At 43.4% G+C, this 18,789-nt stretch overlaps 1 protein-coding gene across 1 annotated transcript in view; it reads left to right on the top strand.

Moving 5' to 3' along the window:
• Positions 1-18,789, top strand: part of LOC112656859 (putative protein FAM10A4) — a 36,116-nt gene that overhangs the window by 4,399 nt on the left and 12,928 nt on the right. Inside the window, exons 2-3 of the mRNA XM_049113222.1 lie at positions 16,998-17,059; positions 18,097-18,529. The gene's annotated coding sequence lies outside the window, so the exon portion shown is untranslated. The remainder of the gene's footprint in view (positions 1-16,997; positions 17,060-18,096; positions 18,530-18,789) is intronic.

Raw genomic sequence — 18,789 nt, 5'->3', positions numbered from 1 at the left:
TCCCCCTCCACATCTTCCTAAAATTTTAGATATCTTTAAAAACAGTTAATGGAGCCTGGTCGCCCATTTGACCAAGACCTTTGTGTTTCCATTAGCCCATGCCCTCCGAATTTCTTGCACAGAGTGGGATATGAAATTAAATAGGGCACACAATAAGGCCCCATGAACTTTATTCTAATAATATTTCTTGGGTTGTGAAAGTGGATTCTTGTTCATGAGTTATTACTAGATTCAAATAGAATGTCATAAGCGGTTGGCAAACTTTGGCTGGATCTTCACTGGGAAGACAATTCTCTTCAGGACACATTTCTGTTCGTGCTTAAGTCCAGGAGTCAATCAAAAGTAGCTGTGAAAATTTTTTGCAAATAAGTGAATTAAGGTCTTATTTATCTTCTATTCTAAACAATGAGGGTCTTTTAAAAGTTCAGTTATGGGGAATTACTGAATAGGTGAGTTTTATGCTATGTAAATAAAATGTGAACTAAAAAATGTTAGTGCAATTGGCATTTATTTTGATTTAGTGATAATAAAATCATGAACATTTATTGAGCTGTTACTGTGGGATGAATGCTGTACTCAATGCTGTACAAGGGGAAACTCACTGAATTCATACCAAAACTCAATGAGGTAGCCACCCTAGGTCACCAGTGACTCTACTGATGGGAGAAATCTCACTTGTAGCAAATAACAGAAACATAACACAAGACCTCTAATAACAACAGAAACATAACACAAGACCTCTAATAACAATTGTGTTGATTATTTTTTCGTGCTGTGAAAACTATATAGCGCTTTAGCCATAATTTTGCTTCAATATTTAAAGTATTCAATTTTTATTGTATTGTATCAGCCCACAGAGAACATTGGCTTTGGGATAATGCCTGTCAGTTTGGGGCTGCTATAACAAAATGTTGGCTTAAACAGCAACATTTATTTCCCACAATTCTAGAGGCTGTGAGGTCCAGCACACATCCAATGTGGATACCAGCAAGGTTGGGTTCTGGTGAGAACCCTCTTTCTGGCTTGCAAATGGCTGCCTTCTTGCTGTATCCTCTTATGGTAAAGAGAGAGAGCTCCAGTGTCTCTTTTTCTGATAGGGGCACTAGTCCCATCATAGGCGCTCCACCTTTATGGCCTAGTTGAAACCTAATTACTTTGTTAAGGCCTCACTTCCTAATACCATCACACTGGGAGTAAGAGATTCAACATATTCATTTTGAGGGGAACACACAAACATTCAGTCCATACAAGGCAGATAATCCATCTCCCAAGGGCTCCAAGATGAGGGGCCCAGAGAGAAGAAGACTACATATTGAATTATATCCAGAAATCATTGAAAGAATACCTTCATATACCAATATAAACACCTTGCTTCAATAGATAGTGCTCAACAGACGATTCGCTTATTCAAAATTGTTTGGAGTTATCTTCTATCATTTATTGGAGAAATGGTTTGTGATTCTTTAGTGGTGAATTCAAATTTATCACAGTGACTTAAAATAATTTTATATTTTACAAATACTTACATTTGGTTCTGAAATAACAAAAAGGATATTTGTGATATGAGACTTATGCAATGTCATGAGAAAATGTGTCCTATAATAACAGCCCCATTTTAAAAATTGAGAGTATGCTATATCCATATACTCTTGGTTTCTAGATCCACAAGGCTTTCACATATAGTTATGGTATTCGGCATTGCTTAATATGATTTTTTAACACAAAAGAGAATTATTGTTCAGATTGCACTTGTGCAATACATTACTTCATTAAATTAAGTATATTAAAATAAGATTTGTGTGGCATAGGGTCTATTCTTTGGCTAAAGAATTAGTAGAAGGTAGTTTCTTTAGGTTCACTCTTCATTTGCCTCAATAGAGACAAAGTGCATTCTCTCCAGAAACATTTCTTCAGAGGACAGTAGAAAAATACGAAAGAACAACTATGAAAATATAATTCTGGTGGGAATTTTTGGGTGTGTGCTTCTCAAAGGGTGTGTGTGTATGTGTGTTTGTGAGAGAGAGAGAGAGAGAGAGAAAGAGAGAGCAAAGTGATCTGTATGATCTGAACTGGGACACATCTGAGAGCAAAGGGGACACTATATTTCTTAAAATATTTTATTTATTTGAAAGAGAGTGAGAGCAAGAACAGTGGAGAGGGGCAGAGAGAGAGAGGGAGAAGCAGACACCACCACCCCACCTCCCCCCTGAGCAGGGAGCTCAGGGAGTGGGGCTGGATCCCAGGACCTGAACTGAAGGCAGACACTTAACTGAGCCTCCCAGATGCCCCAAAAGGGGACACTTAATAATTATGATTGGACAATCAGCAAAACAGGGTTGCATGTGGGCAAACAGGATCATAGTAAGGGTGTCTTGGAGGGAGTGTATCAAACCCTCCTTGTGTCACTCCAAATCCTAGTTTTTATTTCAGCCACTGCAGCAGCAATCAGTACTACACAGGCTTCTACCAGTGTGTGAGGGTGCAGGTGGACAGTACCTCATTTCTGGCAAGTACCACCTACCTCTCTTTCTGTCCCGGTTTGCTCTGGTATCATGGTATGGGTTGCTGTGGGTCCTTGCTCTGCACTCACCACTACAGCCTGGAAATGCAGGGGAGCTAAATCCAGTACGCCTTAGCCAATGGGGATGGAGACTGATGGGTAAAATCTCCCACCATTTGTTGCTCATATGGCTGGTTCTCCGATTCATTAATGAGGACTCCTTGGAATGTCTCTTAGGATGGAGCACTGGGTTGTCCATTGCAGTGTGCCTTGAGAACTCATCCTTGTATTGTCTTTCTTCCTTCTCTATTTTGCAGCCACCTGCATGTGAGACTTTGTCTCAGGCTCTGCTGCAATAGTTGGGACTGAAATTTTGGAGTGTGATCCCTTACCAGATAGAGATAATAAGGACCCTCTTATGGTGGTAGGTGGAGTGGTGATACCTGGCCAGCAGCATCTCAGTGACTAAGACTCTTACCTGTGGTGGATTGGGATGGGGTGCTAGCAGTAGGCAAAGTATTGGGTTGTGTGGTGGCTGTGGTCCTTAAGCATTATGGGAACTAAGGTAATTGTAACTCCAGGATTGAGTTGGCTGGTGTTTTTAGACTGCATGGGAAGCTTTGAAAAAAGAAAATGAGGAAAGTGGTTGAATCAGGTGAGTCAATTATCAACACAAGGAATCTTGTGAAAGCCAGAAATGCCTCTATGACAGTGTTTTAGGAGATTCATCTGTGTATTGTGCTGGAATGCTCATATTCAAGGTCATCCTCCAAGCGAGCAACCTAGACCAGCTAGGATGCTGGCCAACAGTGAGAGGAATCTAGATGGGAGACGGAGAAGGGAGATGAAACAGCAGCAACCATTTTTGCAGAGATTATTGCAAGCTGCAAGATTGCCGGCTTGAAGGGGACTATGAGAGAGTGAATTTAAAGAGAGGGACAAACAGGTGTCGGAAATGAATTGTATCCGACACCTTGTGTGCAACACTCCAGATCTTCCTGCTCATGCCTCTTCTGTGGTGACCGGGCCTGTACAGGCTTTAATCAGCTTTGTATGGGTACAACTTGATAGGAACAAGCCTTGTGCCACTCTCATTTATCTGATGCTGGAGTATCCTGGCACCACACCTTGGGAACCAGATCCATGCTCAGGCATGTGCAAGTCACACATGAGGGAGTTGTCATCTGTGGGGCCACCTTTGGCCAGTGGGGAGGAGGGTTGATAGATAAATGTTTTCCTCTTTTGGAGTTGCAATTTTCAGGGCTCCTTGGAGACCTGGTGGGAGAGGCTTCTAGTCACCTGCAACAATGACCAAACTGTTAACACATTCTTAATAATCCTATCTTTTTACTGATAATCCTTCTCTGCCTTATATGCCTATTTCCTGATATCACATTTCCAAAAAAACTGCTTCATTTTTTTACAATTTAAATTCATTTTGCCAACGTATAGTATAATACCCAGTGCTCATCCCATCAAGTACCCTTCTTAGTGCCTGTCACCCAGTTACCCCATTCCCACACTCACCTTCCCTTCTGCAACCCCTTGTTTCCCAGTTAGAAGTCTCTCATGGTTTGTCTCCCTAATTTTTCCTCACTCAGTTTCCCCTCCTTTCCCTTATAATCCCTCAAACCACTTCATTTAAGTCTTTGTCTCAGGTTCTGTTTTTGGAAGAGCCCAAATGAAGTCAGTGAGAGGGTAAATAGACAAGTTGTGGGCACAAAGCAAGGGAAGAAACTGACCTGCTCTTACACTGCAGGAGTATTTCAGGATATCAGAGCCCATTTACTACTATATCTCTAATAATGAAAATGACGCATTTAGGCCACATGCTTCCTCGTTAGAAACTCTGTAACCAGAGGATATAGCAATTTTAGAGCTGAAATCATCCTTGGATCTCATTTTTAGCCTAACTCCTTTATTTTCAAGAAAAGGAAGTTTGGGCTATGGCTGTATTCCAGGACATCTGACAAAGGGGATTTTATGGTATTTCCAACCACCTACTATCAATCGAAATAATGATGAATATTCCCCAAGGTGTAAAATTATATACCTGAGTCTTGAAGATGAAGGAACATGCAAAACAGGGTTAGGATAAGGTTAGTTGAAGGCTGACTATGTTCAAAACCTACAGAGGGTGGGAGTATTTCAGAGAGAGAAAACAACCTTTCCAGCACATAGATTTCTCCTGGGACTTGTTACATTTTTGGCCATGAAAGAGGGGAACGAAGGCATTCTGTGCACCAAGAATATGACATATTTAGCTCTGTGAGGTAGGCACTATTGTCTCCATTTTATAGAGCAGGAAGTGGAGGCTCGAGAGGTTAGGTGGCTTTCTAAGATGTGTTGTAATCCAGTACTTTTGATAGTATCCTTTCCATTCCACCTTACCGTATTTCCTCTACCAAAGAGGAGACCCAGTTTCCTCTATCCGCAGCAGTTCTGGAGTTTATATGCAACCTTGGCGGGGATGTAAACAAGAGTTCATCAAAGGTAGAAAGAGATGGCTGATGCTTCCTTCTGCTTCTTCACCCCAAAGCTCTTAGGAAAGGAATGACTCAATTATACCTTCAAAACCAATTTAACATGCCTAGTTTCTACCTTTTACTTCTCACTCCCATCCAAAAGTTTCTACCAGATTGCTGATGATAACTAGAAAATAATTTCATTGAAATGAAGAAGACAGTTTCTACCTAAACTAGCACAGATCACAGATTTTTAGCAGATAAGGTAGTTGCATGAATCAGAGTCAATGAAAATATTTTTACAAATCAATGACAGAATTTTTAAAAATAATATTCTTAGTGCTTTTGATAAGAGATTCATTCATCTGTTTGATACACTTTTATTTTTTAAGTGCCTAGAGCTGTTCACTGGGGTAGGAAGTAGCTGCACATGGCTATTGAATTTTAAATTAATTAAAATTAAATTAAAAATTAAAATTCAGTTTTTTAGTCATACTAGCCTTATTCAAATGCCTAAGTAACCACCTGTCTAGTGTCTAGTGTCTAGTGGTTTACCATATTGGACAGAGTGGACATAGAATATTTCCACCATTACAGAAAGTTCTGTTGGATAGTGCTGGTCATGCTGGCACCCTGTGAAGTTCTGGGGAAGATAGCAAATAAGATAGATATGGTCCTTGCTTCATGGGCTCACATTTTAGGGAGAAAAAGAGAGACCAACTATGCAAATGAAATGATAATAGATAATTGATATTATAAAGGAAATACATAGTGTGCTGGGATAAAGAATGTTAGGAGGCCCTTGTTCTATATGGTGAGGTCACCTGAGAGAGGGGAAGAAGCCACTAGGAAGGGCATTTGAGGCAGAGGGCAGAATAGGTACAAATGTCTTAAAAACTTGCTGTGTTTCAGAGAAGGGGAATAAAGAGAGTCTGAGGGCTCTGGACAATCTGCGGATGTGTGTGTGTGGGGGGACTAGTCACCAAAGGGCACCATACAGGGAGGCTTGTGAGAGAACAGCTTGAGAACAATATTTGAGAACAACAATTCTTGGGATCCCTGGATGGCTCAGTGGTTTAGCACCTGCCTTCGGCCCAGGGCTTGATCCTGGAGTCCTGGGATTAAGGCTCCCAGCATGGTGCCTGCTTCTCCCTCTGCCTGTGTCTCTGCCTCTCTGTGTGTATGTGTCTCTCATGAATAAATAAATAAAATCTTTTTTTTTTTAAAAAAGAGAGAGAACAACAGTTCTTAAACTTTAGTGTGAATTAGAATCACCTGGACGGCTTCTTCGATGACCAATGACTGAGTCCTACCCTCTGGCTCTCTGATCCAGGAGGTCTGGGTGGGGCCTGGGAACTTGCATTTCTAGCAAGTTGCATTTGCTGCTGATGCTGCTGGTCTTAGAACCACACTTTGAGAACCACTGATTTAGTAGATACTTCTCAAATTTGGCAGGAATGAAATCTTGAAAGAGGGCCTAGCTGGCCTTATTCCACAGCTAGTTGGTGGAAGAAATAGGCCCCCACAAGGTTGCTGGGCTGAATTCTGGGCTCTCTGCTTTCTACCAGCCTCTCTGGTGTTTTTCACCCTCAGATGCCTTCACAATTCACTCTCTTTGCTCAAAGTGAAATCAATCACATCTGTCTCCAAACTTCTAGTCTGCACAGTGCAGGGGAGGTGGCTTCTGATTGCACTATAGAGGGTCTATCTACCTTGAGAGGTGATGAAGTGACTACTGACTTAGTAGCTGCTCCCAGAATTTTTCTTATGGGGGGAGTTTTGTTAAAGAGAATGCATTGAAAAACTGCTTTGTGTTGAAGAGGGTGCAAGAGCCAAAGCAAGAAAGAAGACAGGGGTGCCTGGCTGGCTCAGTCGATAGGGTGTGTAACTCTTGATCTCAGAGTCCTGTTTTTGAGCCCTATGTTGGGCATAGAGGTTAGTTAAAAAATAAATAAATAAGGAAATAAATAAATTGTTAAAAAAAAAGAAAGAAGACAATTAAACTGCCAACTTTGCTTTTTATTCTTGAGAAGAAGAGGACAAAGAAAGGGAAGAGAGAAGACGGCAAGACAGTGGCAAGCCAGTTTGTGAGTGGGGAGAAGCACCCAGTGACAAATCGATGATACTAGAGTGTCCAAAGTTTCTTTAAAGATAAGGAGGTTTGGGACGCCTGAGTGGCTCAGCGTTTTTTTTTTTTTTAAATAAATTAATTTTTTGTTGGTGTTCAATTTACCAACATACAGAATAATACTCAGTGCTCATCCCGTCAAGTGTCCCCCTCAGTGCCCGTCACCCATTCACCCCCACCCCCCGCCCTCCTCCCCTTCCACCACCCCTAGTTCATTTCCCAGAGTTAGGAGTCTTTATGTTCTGTCTCTCTTTCTGATATTTCCCACACATTTCTTCTCCCTTCCCTTATATTCCCTTTCACTATTATTTATATTCCCCAAATGAATGAGAACATACACTGTTTGTCCTTCTCTGATTGACTTACTTCACTCAGCATAATACCCTCCAGTTCCATCCACGTCGAAGCAAATGGTGGGTAATTGTCATTTCTAATAGCTGAGGAATATTCCATTGTATACATAAACCACATCTTCTTTATCCATTCATCTTTCGTTGGACACCGAGGCTCCTTCCACCATTTGGCTATTGTGGCCATTGCTGCTATAAACATCGGGGTGCAGGTGTCCCGGCGTTTCATTGCATCTGTATCTTTGGGGTAAATCCCCAACAGTGCAATTGCTGGGTCGTAGGGCAGGTATATTTTTAACTGAGGAACCTCCACACAGTTTTCCAGAGTGGCTGCACCAGTTCACATTCCCACCAACAGTGCAAGAGGGTTCCCTTTTCTCCGCATCCTCTCCAACATTTGTGGTTTTCTCTTCCATTTGTTGTTAATTTGCCCCATTCTCACTGGTGTGAGGTGGTATCTCATTGTGGTTTTGATTTGTATTTCCCTGATGACAAGTGATGCAGAGCATTTTCTCATGTGCATGTTGGCCATGTCTATGCCTTCCTCTGTGAGATTTCTCTTGTCTTTTGCCCATTTCATGATTGGATTGTTTGTTTCTTTGGTGTTGAGTTTAATAAGTTCTTTATAGATTTTGGAAACTAGCCCTTTATCTGATATGTCATTTGCAAATATCTTCTCCCTGGCTCAGCGTTTTTGCGCCTGCCTTCAGCCCAGAGCACAATCCTGGAGTCCCGGGGTCGAGTTCTGCATCACAGTCCCCACGGGAGCCTGGTTCTCCCTCAGCCTGTGTCTCTGCCTCTCTCTCTCTGTGTCTCTCATAAGTAAATAAATAAAAATCTTAAAAACAAAAGATAAGGATGTTTAAGGTTTGATTGAAGTTGTTTGCATTGCTTCACTGAAAAGTCTACTAAATATACACAGGCCCGGGGGAGGAGCAAGATGGCGGAAGAGTAGGGTCCCCAAATCACCTGTCTCCACCAAACTACCTAGAAAACCTTCAAATTATCCTGAAAATCTATGAATTCGGCCTGAGATTTAAAGAGAGACCAGCTGGAATGCAACAGTGAGAAGAGTTCGCGCTTCTATCAAGGTAGGAAGACGGGGAAAAAGAAGTAAAGAAACAAAGGCCTCCAACGGGGAGGGGCCCCGCGAGGAGCCGGGCTGAGGCCGGGGCGAGTGTCCCCAGGACAGGAGAGCCCCGTCCCGGAGGAGCAGGAGCTGCACTGACCTTCCCGGGCGGAAAGGGGCTCGCGGGGAGTTGGAGCAGGACCCAGGAGGGCGGGGATGCCCTCGGGTTCCCTGAGACAGTAACAGAGCAACTGCGCGCCCAGAAGAGTGCGCCGAGCTCCCTAAGGGCTGCAGCGCGCACGGCGGGACCCGGAGCAGCTCGGGGGGGCTCGGGGGCGGCTCCGCGGAGGGGGCTGCGCGGCCCCGGGAGCAGCTCGGAGGGGCTCGGGCAGAGGAAGAGGCTCCGTGCGGAGGGGGCTGCGCGGTTCCAGGAGCAGCTCGGAGGGGCTCGGGCGGCGGCTCCGCGGAGGGGGCTGCGCGGCCCGGGAGCGCGAATCCACCAGCGCAGGCTCCGGAGCACAGGGCGCCGGGACACAGCCCAGGATCCCGCCTCCCCCGGGACAGGCAGAGGCCGGGAGGGCCCAGGACAGCAAGGACGCTCCTGCCCCAGCTGAGCAGATCAGCGGCCCCGCCCCGGAGCCTCCAGGCCCTGCAGACGGAGTTCCTGCCAGAGCTGAATCCAGGTGTCCAGAGCTGCCCCGCCACTAGGGCTGTAGCTCCTGGGGCCTCACGGGGTAAACAACCCCCACTGAGCCCTGCACCAGGCAGGGGCAGAGCAGCTCCCCCAACTGCTAACACCTGAAAATCAGCACAACAGGCCCCTCCCCCAGAACACCAGCTAGACTGACAACTTCCAGGAGAAGCCAAGGGACTTAAAGAACACAGAATCAGAAGATACTCCCCTGTGGTTCTTTTTTTTTTTTTTGTTTTTGTTTTTGTTTTGTTTTGCTTTTTGATTTGTTTCCTTACCCCACCCCCCTTTTTTTCTCCTTTCTTTTTCTTTCTCTTTTTCTTCTTCTTTTTTTTTCTCGTTTTTTTTTCTTTTCTTCCCTTTTTTTTTCTCTTTCTCTTTTCTTTCCTTCTTTCTCTCCTCTCTTTTTCTCTTTTTCCCAATACAATTTGCTTTTGGCCACTCTGCACTGAGCAAAATGACTAGAAGGAAAACCTCACCTCAAAAGAAAGAATCAGAAACAGTCCTCTCTCCCACAGAGTTACAAAATCTGGATTACAATTCAATGTCAGAAAGCCAATTCAGAAGCACTATTATACAGCTACTGGTGGCTCTAGAAAAAAGTATAAAGGACTCAAGAGACTTCATGACTGCAGAATTTAGAGCTAATCAGGCAGAAATTAAAAATCAATTGAATGAGATGCAATCCAAACTAGAAGTCCTAACGACGAGGGTTAACGAGGTGGAAGAACGAGTGAGTGACCTAGAAGACAAGTTGATAGCAAAGAGGGAAACTGAGGAAAAAAGAGACAAACAATTAAAAGACCATGAAGATAGATTAAGGGAAATAAACGACAGCCTGAGGAAGAAAAACCTACGTTTAATTGGGGTTCCCGAGGGCGCCGAAAGGGACAGAGGGCCAGAATATGTATTTGAACAAATTCTAGCTGAAAACTTTCCTAATCTGAGAAGGGAAACAGGCATTCAGATCCAGGAAATAGAGAGATCCCCCCCTAAAATCAATAAAAACCGTTCAACACCTCGACATTTAATTGTGAAGCTTGCAAATTCCAAAGATAAGGAGAAGATCCTTAAAGCAGCAAGAGACAAGAAATCCCTGACTTTTATGGGGAGGAGTATTAGGGTAACAGCAGACCTCTCCACAGAGACCTGGCAGGCCAGAAAGGGCTGGCAGGATATATTCAGGGTCCTAAAGGAGAAGAACATGCAACCAAGAATACTTTATCCAGCAAGGCTCTCATTCAAAATGGAAGGAGAGATAAAGAGCTTCCAAGACAGGCAGCAACTAAAAGAATATGTGACCTCCAAACCAGCTCTGCAAGAAATTTTAAGGGGGACTCTTAAAATTCCCCTTTAAGAAGAAGTTCAGTGGAACAGTCCACAAAAACAAAGACTGAATAGATATCATGATGACACTAAACTCATATCTCTCAATAGTAACTCTCAATGTGAATGGGCTTAATGACCCCATCAAAAGGCGCAGGGTTTCAGACTGGATAAAAAAGCAGGACCCATCTATTTGCTGTCTACAAGAGACTCATTTTAGACAGAAGGACACCTACAGCCTGAAAATAAAAGGTTGGAGAACCATTTACCATTCGAATGGTCCTCAAAAGAAAGCAGGGGTAGCCATCCTTATATCAGATAAACTAAAATTTACCCCAAAGACTGTAGTGAGAGATGAAGAGGGACACTATATCATACTTAAAGGATCTATTCAACAAGAGGACTTAACAATCCTCAATATATATGCTCCGAATGTGGGAGCTGCCAAATATATAAATCAATTATTAACCAAAGTGAAGAAATACTTAGATAATAATACACTTATACTTGGTGACTTCAATCTAGCTCTTTCTATACTCGATAGGTCTTCTAAGCAAAACATCTCCAAAGAAACGAGAGCTTTAAATGATACACTGGACCAGATGGATTTCACAGATATCTACAGAACTTTACATCCAAACTCAACCGAATACACATTCTTCTCAAGCGCACATGGAACTTTCTCCAGAATAGACCACATATTGGGTCACAAATCGGGTCTGAACCGATACCAAAAGATCGGGATTGTCCCCTGCATATTCTCGGACCATAATGCCTTGAAATTAGAACTAAATCACAACAAGAAGTTTGGAAGGACCTCAAACACATGGAGGTTAAGGACCATCCTGCTAAAAGATAAAAGGGTCAACCAGGAAATTAAGGAAGAATTAAAAAGATTCATGGAAACTAATGAGAATGAAGATACAACCGTTCAAAATCTTTGGGATGCAGCAAAAGCAGTCCTAAGGGGGAAATACATCGCAATACAAGCATCCATTCAAAAACTGGAAAGAACTCAAATACAAAAGCTAACCTTACACATAAAGGAGCTAGAGAAAAAACAGCAAATAGATCCTACACCCAAGAGAAGAAGGGAGTTAATAAAGATTCGAGCAGAACTCAACGAAATCGAGACCAGAAGAACTGTGGAACAGATCAACAGAACCAGGAGTTGGTTCTTTGAAAGAATTAATAAGATAGATAAACCATTAGCCAGCCTTATTAAAAAGAAGAGAGAGAAGACTCAAATTAATAAAATCATGAATGAGAAAGGAGAGATCACTACCAACACCAAGGAAATACAAACGATTTTAAAAACATATTATGAACAGCTATACGCCAATAAATTAAGCAATCTAGAAGAAATGGACGCATTCCTGGAAAGCCACAAACTACCAAAACTGGAACAGGAAGAAATAGAAAACCTGAACAGGCCAATAACCAGGGAGGAAATTGAAGCAGTCATCAAAAACCTCCCAAGACACAAGAGTCCAGGGCCAGATGGCTTCCCAGGAGAATTTTATCAAACGTTTAAAGAAGAAATCATACCTATTCTCCTAAAGCTGTTTGGAAAGATAGAAAGAGATGGAGTACTTCCAAATTCGTTCTATGAAGCCAGCATCACCTTAATTCCAAAGCCAGACAAAGACCCCGCCAAAAAGGAGAATTACAGACCAATATCCCTGATGAACATGGATGCAAAAATTCTCAACAAGATACTGGCCAATAGGATCCAACAGTACATTAAGAAAATTATTCACCATGACCAAGTAGGATTTATCCCTGGGACACAAGGCTGGTTCAACACCCGTAAAACAATCAATGTGATTCATCATATCAGCAAGAGAAAAACCAAGAACCATATGATCCTCTCATTGGATGCAGAGAAAGCATTTGACAAAATACAGCATCCATTCCTGATCAAAACTCTTCAGAGTGTAGGGATAGAGGGAACATTCCTCGACATCTTAAAAGCCATCTACGAAAAGCCCACAGCAAATATCATTCTCAATGGGGAAGCACTGGGAGCCTTTCCCCTAAGATCAGGAACAAGACAGGGATGTCCACTCTCACCACTGCTATTCAACATAGTACTGGAAGTCCTAGCCTCAGCAATCAGACAACAAAAAGACATTAAAGGCATTCAAATTGGCAAAGAAGAAGTCAAACTCTCCCTCTTCGCCGATGACATGATACTCTACATAGAAAACCCAAAAGTCTCCACCCCAAGATTGCTAGAACTCATACAGCAATTTGGTAGCGTGGCAGGATACAAAATCAATGCCCAGAAGTCAGTGGCATTTCTATACACTAACAATGAGACTGAAGAAAGAGAAATTAAGGAGTCAATCCCATTTACAATTGCACCCAAAAGCATAAGATACCTAGGAATAAACCTCACCAAAGATGTAAAGGATCTATACCCTCAAAACTATAGAACACTTCTGAAAGAAATTGAGGAAGACACAAAAAGATGGAAAAATATTCCATGCTCATGGATTGGCAGAATTAATATTGTGAAAATGTCAATGTTACCCAGGGCAATATACACGTTTAATGCAATCCCTATCAAAATACCATGGACTTTCTTCAGAGAGTTAGAACAAATTATTTTAAGATTTGTGTGGAATCAGAAAAGACCCCGAATAGCCAGGGGAATTTTAAAAAAGAAAACCATATCTGGGGGCATCACAATGCCAGATTTCAAGTTGTACTACAAAGCTGTGGTCATCAAGACAGTGTGGTACTGGCACAAAAACAGACACATAGATCAGTGGAACAGAATAGAGAATCCAGAAGTGGACCCTGAACTTTATGGGCAACTAATATTCGATAAAGGAGGAAAGACTATCCATTGGAAGAAAGACAGTCTCTTCAATAAATGGTGCTGGGAAAATTGGACTTCCACATGCAGAAGAATGAAACTAGACCACTCTCTTTCACCATACACAAAGATAAACTCAAAATGGATGAAAGATCTAAATGTGAGACAAGATTCCATCAAAATCCTAGAGAAGAACACAGGCAACACCCTTTTTGAACTCGGCCATAGTAACTTCTTGCAAGATACATCCACGAAGGCAAAAGAAACAAAAGCAAAAATGAACTATTGGGACTTCATCAAGATAAGAAGCTTTTGCACAGCAAAGGATACAGTCAACAAAACTCAAAGACAACCTACAGAATGGGAGAATATATTTGCAAATGACATATCAGATAAAGGGCTAGTTTCCAAGATCTATAAAGAACTTATTAAACTCAACACCAAAGAAACAAACAATCCAATCATGAAATGGGCAAAAGACATGAACAGAAATCTCACAGAGGAAGACATAGACATGGCCAACATGCATATGAGAAAATGCTCTGCATCACTTGCCATCAGGGAAATACAAATGAAAACTACAATGAGATACCACCTCACACCAGTGAGAATGGGGAAAATTAACAAGGCAGGAAACAACAAATGTTGAAGAGGATGCGGAGAAAAGGGAACCCTCTTACACTGTTGGTGGGAATGTGAACTGGTGCAGCCACTCTGGAAAACTGTGTGGAGGTTCCTCAAAGAGTTAAAAATATACCTGCCCTACGACCCAGCAATTGCACTGTTGGGGATTTACCCCAAAGATACAAATGCAATGAAACGCCGGGTCACATGCACCCCGATGTTTCTAGCAGCAATGGCCACGATAGCCAAACTGTGGAAGGAGCCTCGGTGTCCAACGAAAGATGAATGGATAAAGAAGATGTGGTTTATGTATACAATGGAATATTACTCAGCTATTAGAAATGACAAATACCCACCATTTGCTTCAACGTGGATGGAACTGGAGGGTATTATGCTGAGTGAAGTAAGTCAGTCAGAGAAGGACAAACATTATATGTTCTCATTCATTTGGGGAATATAAATAATAGTGAAAGGGAAAATAAGGGAAGGGAGAAGAAATGTGTGGGAAATATCAGAAAGGGAGACAGAACATAAAGACTGCTAACTCTGGGAAACGAACTAGGGGTGGTAGAAGGGGAGGAGGGCGGGGGGTGGGAGTGAATGGGTGACGGGCACTGGGTGTTATTCTGTATGTTAGTAAATTGAACACCAATAAAAAAAAAATTAAAAAAAAATATATATACACAGGCCCTATGAAAAAGTGTGAAATTGAGCATAAAACTAAGTTGCATGTTGGGGTTAATGTGACCCAGAACACATTCTGGGATATGGGTTGAGAGTGGAGGCAGAAAGGGAGTCATTTCAGCTAAAGAGGGAGTCAAATAGGGAGAGAAGGGGAACCCACCAAGTCCCTGGTGGTGATTTGGATGTCCCCAGGGTTTGGAAGGGGAATACAGCAGAGAGGCCGGCAGAGTTCAGTAGCCTCACCTAGATCCACAGGGCCATGAATTTGGCTGGCTGCTGATGACTCGAGAGAATGGGTGTAGCGTGGCTAAGAGAAAGGCTTCCCCTGCTAAGCTCTGGCTAGGTCATTCTCACTGTGGCCCTGACCATTCCAGGGAAAGTAGGGGTGACTGACAGTCTGTGGTGAAAGTGGGGTCTAGGACATAGCCTTGATTATGAACCATGTTTGCCTAAGGGGCAGCATCTGGGAAAGCGCCGAGGATTTGAAATCAGGAGCTGGGCTCCCTTCCCTGTCATTGGTGGCTTTATCTGGTGTTTAACTGGGGGAGATAGTGGTATAAAATGTGAGTTCTGGAGTCAGACTGCCAAGATTCCTAATCCCAGCTTTACCATATTTAGTTATGCTAGCTTGAGCAAGAAATTCAGTTTCTGCCTCAGCCAGGGTCCTGGCAGGAATGAGATGGCACACTCAGGGAATTTAAGTGAAGAGTTTAACAAGGATTATTTTCAGGGGTGTAGAAAGGTTAAGGGAACCAGTGAGGGATGGTAAAGCCCCCAGCGACTAACCACAGAGGAAACCGTTGTCACCTTTCTGCCGGAAGGGACAAGAGGCAGGAACAGTGTTCCCGGAACCCTGGGAAGGGCTATAGTGCTGCTGGGAGCCCACTGGACAGAGCTGTGACCCTGGAAGAGGAAAGTAGCCACCGCCCAAAGTGGCTGGGCAGGGAAGGAGGAAGCGAGGGGAGAAACGCCCATACTTTTCTCCTGGCTTCCCATTTCAAGCCACTGCCTCCCATTAGCCCAACTCAGCTGTAATCACAGGGCAAAAAGGCCTGTCATAGAGGCCAGTCTCCGTGGGGACACATAGCATAGCAGGGAGGGGAACAGAACAGATGTGGAGGGCCAAACTCAGTGTCACCAGCCCAGCTTCAAGAAGCCTTAATGTTCTCATCTGTAGAATGGGAATGCTAATAGTAATGGCAGTTACCTCACACGGTCATAAATTTTAAATAAGATGGCACATGTAAAGCTTGCAGTGCAGTGTCTGACACTTGGTACCTTCTCAGGGTTGTCATCTATTATTATTATGACATTAAAGGTAACCACCTTGGGCTGCAGAGGAGACACTTCTTTTTTTTTTACTATAATCCTGATTCCATGAGGCTCTACCCTCTAGGTCCTTGCTGCAGAATAACTCAGGTAGGATCATGTTTGGTGGCCCATGTAGATGCCTAGTCATGGCTGGTGAGTAACACACTGAATCAGAGGATTGCCAGCAGCTTTCCTCATGCTTCTTTTTTAGCCTCGTTGATATTTAATACATCAAGCTAGATGAAGGCTTAGCCATCTGATGGAGGAGATCAGCTTTATTTATAGACTCAGATTCCGTGGGGTGAGCAGTTCCAGTGGTGGGAATAGATAATCACTTTCCTTCCCCAAGAAATAACAAATTGGTGTGTTCATGGAGATTCTGGGACCAGCCTACACCATAGATGCAAATCTTATGGCTTTGAGCTGCCCAGCGCAGTTTTCTCATATTTCCTTTGTGTTGATAAGGGACTCTCCTCCCACTGCCCCCCACCCCTCCACTATTCCTAGGCTGAGCCCAGGAGCTGACTTGGCTAATCATAATACCTCCTTTTTTCAGACCTGAATTGATCCAAGGGTTCAAAGATGGCAGCTTTTTCTTTAAAGAAAGGAGACCTACAAAAATCAGCCCATGGTCCCTTCCAGATCTAGAGTTTCTGGAGGTTAAAATAAACAACTAAAAAAAGAAAAAACCCTAGTTTAAACACTCCAATGATTGACCACAGGTCTTTTGTTTTATTCGAGGTGATAGAAGCCTTTTACTGACGAGTGCAGGCTTTGGCGTCCATAGGCCTTGTGCCCAATCCTGAATGTGACCTGGGCAAGTTTCTTCGTCCAAGCTCCTCCTTCCTCCCCTGCAAAGTGGGGATATTTATTGTACTTCTTCCCCCAGAGTTCAGCAATGGGTCATAGCACAGGAGTAGATGGAGGATGGAGGGCATGGTGTCCTGGGGGAGAGTAAACATCATGTATGGAATGGCTTACTTAGTACCTGGTACAGCTGTCATTTCTTATCTATATTTTTAAAGGACCTAAAAGCATAGATGTCTCCGGAAGTACACAGAGCCTCTCCCAGCCCACGGAATTCTAGGTAGGTTTACATGGAAAAGGTCACAGAGGTTTCAGCTATTCATCTTCACCCCCAAGTAAAATCAAGGCCAGCATTCAGAGAGTGACTACATTTTGACCCAAGCAGTAGCATGGATCAGAGAATTATACTTGTCAAGTTTAGTGGGATTCAGCCAGAGAAAGTTTTGACTGATTAAATGTTTCTTCCAACGTAAGATACATAAATGGCTCAGCCTGATCCTACAGGGAAATGGAGCAATAAGGGTTCAATGAGGGTTCAGTTCCTCCCTTCTGGGATGATGGCCTGGAGAAACACAAGGAGATGCTGGTCCGGCTCTGGGGGCACCAGTGGGGGTGAGGTCTGCCTTGGGTCATACCCTGGGGTGGGGGCTCTGGTAGGGTTATGATCACACTGTCAGGATGTCTTCTTGAGACCCTATCCTGCCCTGTGGCTCTTGCTTGGATGGGAAAGATGCTGTTCTCCCGTTGAGCCATGATCTGGGACATGAGCACCTGCTGTCAGACCTATCCTTGCTTCATCAATGGAATTCTTGTCTTTTTGAAGTGCCTAGTGTTAGAGAATGCTCCATTCCATTGAATGATTTGCGATGTTATAGCTGCTGTAATAGGAGTAAAGGAAATAGAGAAAGCCGTCTTCGCCTCCCTCCCCACCACACCTATAATCTGAATATTTCATTTTTTCTGTTCCCTTCTGGTCCTCGCTAATATAACTACATGACTTTTTGACAGCTGAAACCACAGCAGAAATTCAGTTTTGAATTTTTACTTCATTAAGCTCTGGAAACAATGCTTGTAGACTTCGTATTCTCCTTGTTATAAAACATCTACAGGTCCACCACTAGTCCCTGCCCCACCCCCTGCCCCCCACCATGTGCACTCGCCTCAATTATAAAGGACTTTCAAAAGAAACCTGTGTAGTTTTAGAGGCAGGTGCTTTGCTGATTAGCATGTCCATCATTTTAGAAATTGCTATTTTGTTTCATGTAGAGAATGTGATTATACTCTCTTCCCTTCAGTCTCATTCTTTGTATTTCTCAGAAAGAGGACTTGGAAGCTTCTGATCTAAACATCAGATCCTGTTGTCTCTGCAAGCATCAGACTCACCCAGAAATGCATACGTCCGCAGTGTATGCCCTGGCCCGAGTGTCCCACTGAGAAGAGGCAAACTTTGCAGATGCATCCTGCGTTCAGAAATCGGGGCCGCCTGCAGCTCGGGCAGTGGTTCCAGCAGTAGCTGTAGTGCTCATCAGAGAGCTCCTTGCCTAGGGCTGGGGGTGGGTGGGTCCTGAGAAAGGGGGACCATGGGGGTCAGAGGCCCCCAAGCAGAGATTGACTCTTGAACAAGAACAGGAAAGTGAAGGCCTTTCATTCCCTGGAGGAGAGGGAGCTCCATGAACGTAGGAACTCACCTGCCATCTGGCTGAACCATGCTGAGCTTCTGGACTCAGGATGAAGCACACAAAGTAGAAAAGTGGGTATGCCAAGGTGGTGCCCCCATTAGCTCAGAAAAAATTGCTTCCCCACAGAGATGGTTATAACCTCAAAGCTTAGAGTGGCTGGTTTCTGAGAGAATGAACATATATCCAGTTTGTCTGAGTTTATGCCTGTTGTCTTTGCCTGCTAATAATAGTGCCCCTTCATTCTCAAAAATGCTATGGTCACCCTAGTTTTTGAGGATCCTGATGTAATTCTAGGACATCTAAGATTGAATGAGACTGTTGTCATGTTTGC

This window comes from Canis lupus, chromosome 8 (assembly GCF_003254725.2).
Source record: "Canis lupus dingo isolate Sandy chromosome 8, ASM325472v2, whole genome shotgun sequence".
NCBI lineage: Eukaryota > Metazoa > Chordata > Mammalia > Carnivora > Canidae > Canis > Canis lupus.
The sequence above is the reverse complement of the archived record's forward strand: the minus strand, read 5'-3'. Positions and strand labels throughout refer to the sequence as shown.